This window comes from Myodes glareolus, chromosome 22 (genome assembly GCF_982192425.1).
Source record: "Myodes glareolus chromosome 22, mMyoGla1.1, whole genome shotgun sequence".
NCBI classification, from domain to species: Eukaryota; Metazoa; Chordata; class Mammalia; order Rodentia; family Cricetidae; genus Myodes; species Myodes glareolus.
Window position 1 is genome coordinate 34,141,002 of NC_142047.1, and position 6,467 is coordinate 34,147,468.

Here is a 6,467-nt window from a genome sequence, read left to right on the forward strand (position 1 = left end):
CCCAGCAATCAAAAGGCAGAGGCAAGAGAGTCTGTAGACATTTGAAGCCAGTCTGATCTACAAGGCAAGTTCTAGGCCATTCAGAAATACACAGGGAGACCTAAGCTCAATAACAGCATATGAGCCAGGCAGTTGTGGCGCATGCCTTTAATCCTAGCACTCGGGAGGCAGAGGCAGGCGGATCTCTGTGAGTTCGAGGCCATCCTGGTCTACAAGAGCTAGTTCCAGGACAGGCTCCAAAGTTACAGAGAAACTCTGTCTTGAAAAACCAAAACATAAAATAAAATAAAATAACATATGCAATGGTAGGGAGTGAAAAAAGCTCGCAATAGCTCTTTGCCACTGTTTGTACCTAAAATGCATGAGGCTTGCAGGTTCCAAGGCTTACTCAGCAGAACCCGGTGTTAAAAATGTATCTCCATAGCACAACACCTGGAAATTGGAGCTCTCCGCAGAACTCTGCAGAAACGCTGATGCTAAAACTTAAGACTCACAGAACACAGAACTTCATGCTAACTTAGATGCTGTCCTCCCTCTCAGTGGCTGGCACAGACCAGCGTGAGATGTCTAAGACAAGTCAGCAGAGCACAACTCATCAGCAAGAAAGTTTGGACACATCAAATACTAATTTGCTTGAGACTTCCACTGGAGTGAAGCCAGCATGTAGGGTCCAAAATAAGATCCTGTCTCACAAAGAAAAGCAAACAGCCATTAATGCAGGTGGAAAAGGCAAAACATCTGTGTTTTGACCCGCTCCCTTTCTCACCTCCTCCTTCCTGGCCTCTCTCTCCTCCCTCTGTCAGGACTGAGGACCAAGCTCTGCCCTTGTCCCCGGGACTTTGGAAGCATGTCACCGCTCTGCTTGCTGCATCCCCTGAGTTACCCCTCCCGTCCCAAAGTGGCTCAGTCACTCTGAAATCCAATCCACTCCTTGGAGAAGTGCTTTTAATAACAGTACGTTCTGTCTTCAGGAGAAAAACGAGCTAAATTGTGAGAAAACACTTAGTAAAGCGTAATGCCAGGACACAGATGTTTCCAGTAGTTGCTGCTACCGTTGATGAAGTATTGAAAAATCCCAGTCTTTCCTCACAAAGATTGGAAAGTATAGCTGCAACCTAAATATAAGAGCTTAGTGATGTGGGGGCTGGGAGTGTAGCTCAGACGATAGAGTGCTTGCCTGGCATGCAGAAGACACTGGGTTCAATCCTAGCTTGCATAAAACCAGGCATGACATAAACAATAACGCAAGTATTCAGGCGGTGGTGTGGGCAGAAGCATCCTGCAGTATATGGTGGCTTTGGGGCCAGTCTTGGATGTGTGGGACCCTGTCTCAAAACGTGCACACATATAGACATGAATGCTTGTATCTATTCACACAGACAGACCTACTTTTTATTATAAAAATAAGTTTATGATTTAAAGGCCAGGTGTGGTGGTATACACCTGTTTCTCTAGCACTCAGAAAGAGGCAGAAGGACCTGTGCAAGTTTAAGATCAGCCTCTCCTGCATAGCGAGTTCCAGGCCTGTAAGAGCTCTCAAGCCCGCAGGTCTCGACATCTGAGTCACGACCCCTTCGGGGAGGTGCTGTAGGGGGTCAAACGACCCTTTCACAGAGGCCGCCCAAGACCATCAGAAAACACAGATGTTTACATTACAATTTGTAACAGTAGCAAAATTACAATTATGAAGTAAAAATAAAAATAATTTTCTGGTTGAGGGTTTCCACAACACGAAGATCTACGCTCAAGGGTCGCAGCATTAGGAAAGTTCAAAACCATTGCTTTATAGGGAGACCCTGTGCCCGCAACGCAAAACCAAACTAAACAGAGCAGAGCTTAATGGTCTGAGAGCATTCAACAAAACCTGTCGTCAAATACCAATCCTAGAGCCGCAAAGACTTCCGTCATCCTAGACGGCTGTTGGAGAACTGAGCTGAGAGGAGATGGACTCTGGATACTTTCGCTGTAAGTATCATTTCGTATGTGGAGACTCGGTGTGCACCGCCCAGCAGACTTGGTGTGCACCCCGTGGCGACCACTGCAGCCTGACAAAGTCCCAGCATTTCAGTTTTGCAGATGGCAAGTCTCCAAGACTCTTTCACTTTCTTTTTTTCCCCTTTTATTTATTCATTTTGTTTTTTGTTTTTGTTTTGTTTTTCGAGATGGGGTTTCTCTGTGTAACAGTCCTGCCTCCGCCTCCCGAGTGCCAAGATTCAAGGTGCACCACTACCCAGCTTACTTTCATTTTTAATGATTCTCACTATTATTATGACTTTCCCTTTGGGAAATTTTGTGCGTGCTTTGGTGAGGAATGAAATGTGTACAATGGCAGCCTCTCTAAACAAAATAATTCTTTGAAAAAAAATCCACACCCATGTAGAACTGTATAGCCTGGTAACTGCCTACTCCCATACAAGCTAACACCAAGCTGCTAGAAAAATGACATAAGTAACCTGCACTTTATATTTTATAATCAAGATTTATAAATTCCTAAAGTCTACTCAGGTTCACAGTAGTACTTGTCTAGCTTCGTCTTTGCTCACGTTAAACTTTAGCTCTTTAGATAAACTGAGTCAAACAAGAAACTGCAACATTCTATAATGGAATGTCTGACCGCCCCACCCCCACCCTCCACTCCCCACCCCCAGCCCCGAAAAGAAAGTCCTTTTCCCAAGGTCAGGCAGTTATGCAAGTACCCATTTCCTCAGGTGCTTGAAGAAAGTTTCTGCTTGCTAAAAAGGGAGACAAATTCTTATCTCTGGCAAGAGGACCTTGTGGCCCTTCTATTAACAGAAGACTGGTGTCTTTTATCAAGGTCAGTGTTAATTTCCTCAACCCCTGATCTCAAACCACACCCCAACTCATCTGCCTCCTTTCTCCGATTTAACCCTATTTTCAGCTCTAGAATTTAAAAGGTATTCTTTTTCAATAAACTCATTTCCAGCCATTCTGATTCATCCTCAGATCTTGTCCACTCCGCCCAAACCCCACCCCCTACACCAACTCCACACATTCCTTTTGGGACTTAACCCCCTACCAAAACAGGTCTCTGGCAGGCACTTAAAGTGTCCTGAACTTTAAACTTAAGTCAAGTTGATTTTTTAACTTTTTTTTTTTTAAAGACAAGGTCTCACCATGTAGCCTTGGCTGACTTAAAACTCATTATCTAGACCAAACTGACCTCAAAACTCATAGAGATCCACCTGCCTCTGCCTCCCAACTGCTGGGATTGAAGGTGTGCACCACCAGTACTGGACCCCACATATTTAATTTATCAAAATGCCAAAACCTATATTACAATATTATCATAAGTATAAACGGATACGTGAACAAAATCCCAGCAGCAGTCAGGAGATGGGAGCAGAAAGGTCAGAGTTCAAGGACAGCCTGGACTGCACGGTGAGAACAGCGAGACCCTGTCTCAGAACAGCAAGGGCTGAAGACAGAGTCCAGTGATAAAATGCTTGCCTCGCCTGCCAAGGCCCTGGATTTGAACCCCAGCACCAGAAGAGGTGGTGGAAGAGGAGACGAAAGAGGAGGAGGAGGCAGCAGACAGCTGAAAAACACGTGTGCTATTAGGGCTGGCCAGAGAGCTCAGTGGACAAAGGCACTTAGCTACCAAGCTTAATAACCTATTGTCTATCTCCAGGACCCACATGGTGGAAGGAGAGAATTCACTCCTGCAGGTTGTCCTCTAGTCTCAGTATAGCACACACACGCACACACATGCATGCACAATGATTAAAAATATAATAATAAAAATATTTCTTAAGAAAACATAGTGTTATCCAGGTGTGGTGTACACTCTTATAATCCTAGCACTTGAGAGAAGCAAGAAAATCAGAAGTTCAGAGTCATCCTCTGTTGAAATTATCTGGCGCAAGTGAGAAGGAAACACGGAACATACAACAAATCCGCTTAGGAGTTTATGGGGGGACGGGGGTTGTACAGGCCTGGTGAGGTAGGTGTGCTGAGAGAGGGGAACAGAGAAGGAGAGAGAGAGAGAGAGAGAGAGAGAGAGAGAGAGAGAGAGATCCACCTGCTTCTGCCTCCTGAGTGCTGGGATTAAAGGTGTGCACCATCACCTCCCGGCTAATTTTTTTTTTTAATTTTGTGTACATTGGTGTGTTGTCTGTATGCATGCCTGTGTGAGTGTGTCAGATCTTCTGGAACTGGAATTGCAGGCAGTTGTGAGCCGTCACGTGGTTACTGGGAATTGAACCCAGATTCTCTGGAAGAGTAGTCAGTGCCCTTAACCACTGAGCCATCACTCCAGCCTCCCACAAGAGTTTCTTAACCTAATAGAAATTTAATTAAGATAGGGTTAGCTGCAAATGACTTAATTTTCTTCCTTGTTCGAATGTGAGCAATCTCTAGCAAGTAGGGCAGCTCCAAGATCCTCATTACCCCAGATCCCTCCTATCTTGAGTTCCTTCCCTTTAAGGTCAAAGGTCACTTCCAATTATGTCAGCTTACCCAGAGTTTAGAGGTGCAGCCACACCTGCTAACTGTAAGTGAAGTGGAACGAGATTGGGATTTCAGACAGCTACACAATCAGTTAACAATTTGGAGCTCTGGGGGCCGGAGAGATGGCTCAGTGCTACGAGTGAGCACTGCTCTTCCAGAGGACCTGAGCTTGAACTGCCTGTAACTCCAGCTCTTGGGGATCAGACACTCTCTTCTGACCTCTATGGGCATTGCACTCATGAGCACGCATGCACAGGCGTGCACACACACACAGTTTAAAAATAAATATTTCTAAAATCATGATTTCTTCTTTGCTATAGAGACCAGAACGGACAATAGCAGGTAACTACCTACCAAAAAGCTACAGCAAACCTACAAAAACATCAAATGAAAGAAGAAATTTGGAAAGATTTCGTTACAATAAGAAGGTAGGCCAAGAATGGTAGATCACACCTATAATCTTTAATCTTGGCATATGAAAGGCTGTGGTAAGATCATTGTGTCAGGCCAGCTGGGGCTACACAGTAAGTTCTAGACCAACCTAAGTTACCTTAGTGAGACCCTGTCTAAAGAGTGGGGGAAACGCCGAGGGGTGGTGGCGCACGCCTTTAATCCCAGCACTGAGGTTGAGGCAGAGACAGACGGATCTCTGTGAGTTTGAGGCCAGCCAGGTCTACAGAACAAGTTCCAGGACAGGCTCCAAATCTACAGAGAAAAACCAAACAAACACCTAAAATACAAAATGGGGAAAAATACGGGAGGCTTGGTGATACAGTGGCTTTGAAGCTAGACTGGACTGCATAGCATGTTCCAAGACAGCCCGGGCTGCATAGTGAGACTTTGTATCAAAAGAAACAGACAAGCAAAATTAGATAATAAAGGAAACAGTTGGGTATGGTGCTGCACACCTATAATTCTAGCACTTGGGGGTAGAGGCAGGAGATTCAGTATTTCAAAGTCATCCTTGGCTACACAGTGAGTTTGAGACCAGTCTAGGAAACTCTTAATTATTGTCATAGAGGTTCTAGTAAATATAATAAGAAAAAAACAGAAGCTTCAAAATTAGAAACTAAGAAAGCACTGGTTTCAAAGGAATCCGTTTAAAGTTCAATGATAGTGCACTTGCTTAGCATGGATAAGGGCTTGGGTTCAATCTTCATTGCCTTGGGGAGGATAAAGAAAGAACATGTGTTTGTTTTTGTAATGGAAATTATTGTTTACACAGGAAACCCAGGAAAAACATAAACAACCCAACAACTTGCTGTTAAGGAAAACATCCAAAACACTCTACAGGGCTCGTGATAAAGAGTTCAAGCGCTGTAAACCTGATGAAACCTAGGCGATGCCCATCACAAACCACAGAAGGCAGACAAGACGTCAAAGAAACACGCTAAAGGATTCAGAAAGATTAAAAGGAAAACTATAGGGGCTGGAGAAATGGCTCAGTGGTTAAGAGCACTGGCTGCTCTTCCAGAGGACTCCAGTTTCAGAAGATTGAATGCCTGACTCTGATCCTGCATGCATGTGGTGCCCAGACATGCATGCAAGCAAAAATACCCATACACATAAAATAAAAGTAATCTTTAAAAAAGCCTGGAGACTGTAGTATGTTCCTAAATTGGCTTAGTATTAGAAAGTTCACTATCGCATCACAAAAGTTCCAAGAAGCGAGGTGAGGTGGCACAAACCTTTAAATCCAGCATTTGGGGGGCAGAAGAAGGAAGATCTCTGAATTCAAGGCTAGCCTAATCTAGATAGTGAAGTACCAACCAAGCCAGCTAGGTTTGTGTTGTGAGACCCTGTGCTTTCTCCCCTACAAAAAAATCTGAGAAGAATTTTTTGTTTGTTTTATTTACTTTTTGTGGATTTATTTAATTATTTTATGTGTATGTTCACCTGCATGTATATATGTGTGCCGTGTGCATGCCTGATGCCCTAGGAAGCCAGGGAGAGGGTGTTAGGTCCTCTGGATCTAGGGTTACAGACGGTTGTGAATTGCC

General features: G+C 44.3%; 1 long non-coding RNA gene across 1 annotated transcript; it reads left to right on the plus strand.

The window, feature by feature from the left end:
* The first annotated feature begins 389 nt into the window (after window positions 1-389).
* LOC146890139 (uncharacterized) lies at window positions 390-6,048 on the plus strand. The gene is made up of 3 exons (XR_015735900.1): window positions 390-2,815; window positions 4,788-4,895; window positions 5,693-6,048. It is a non-coding gene; the product is annotated as an uncharacterized LOC146890139 (long non-coding RNA).
* The last annotated feature ends 419 nt before the right edge of the window (window positions 6,049-6,467 follow it).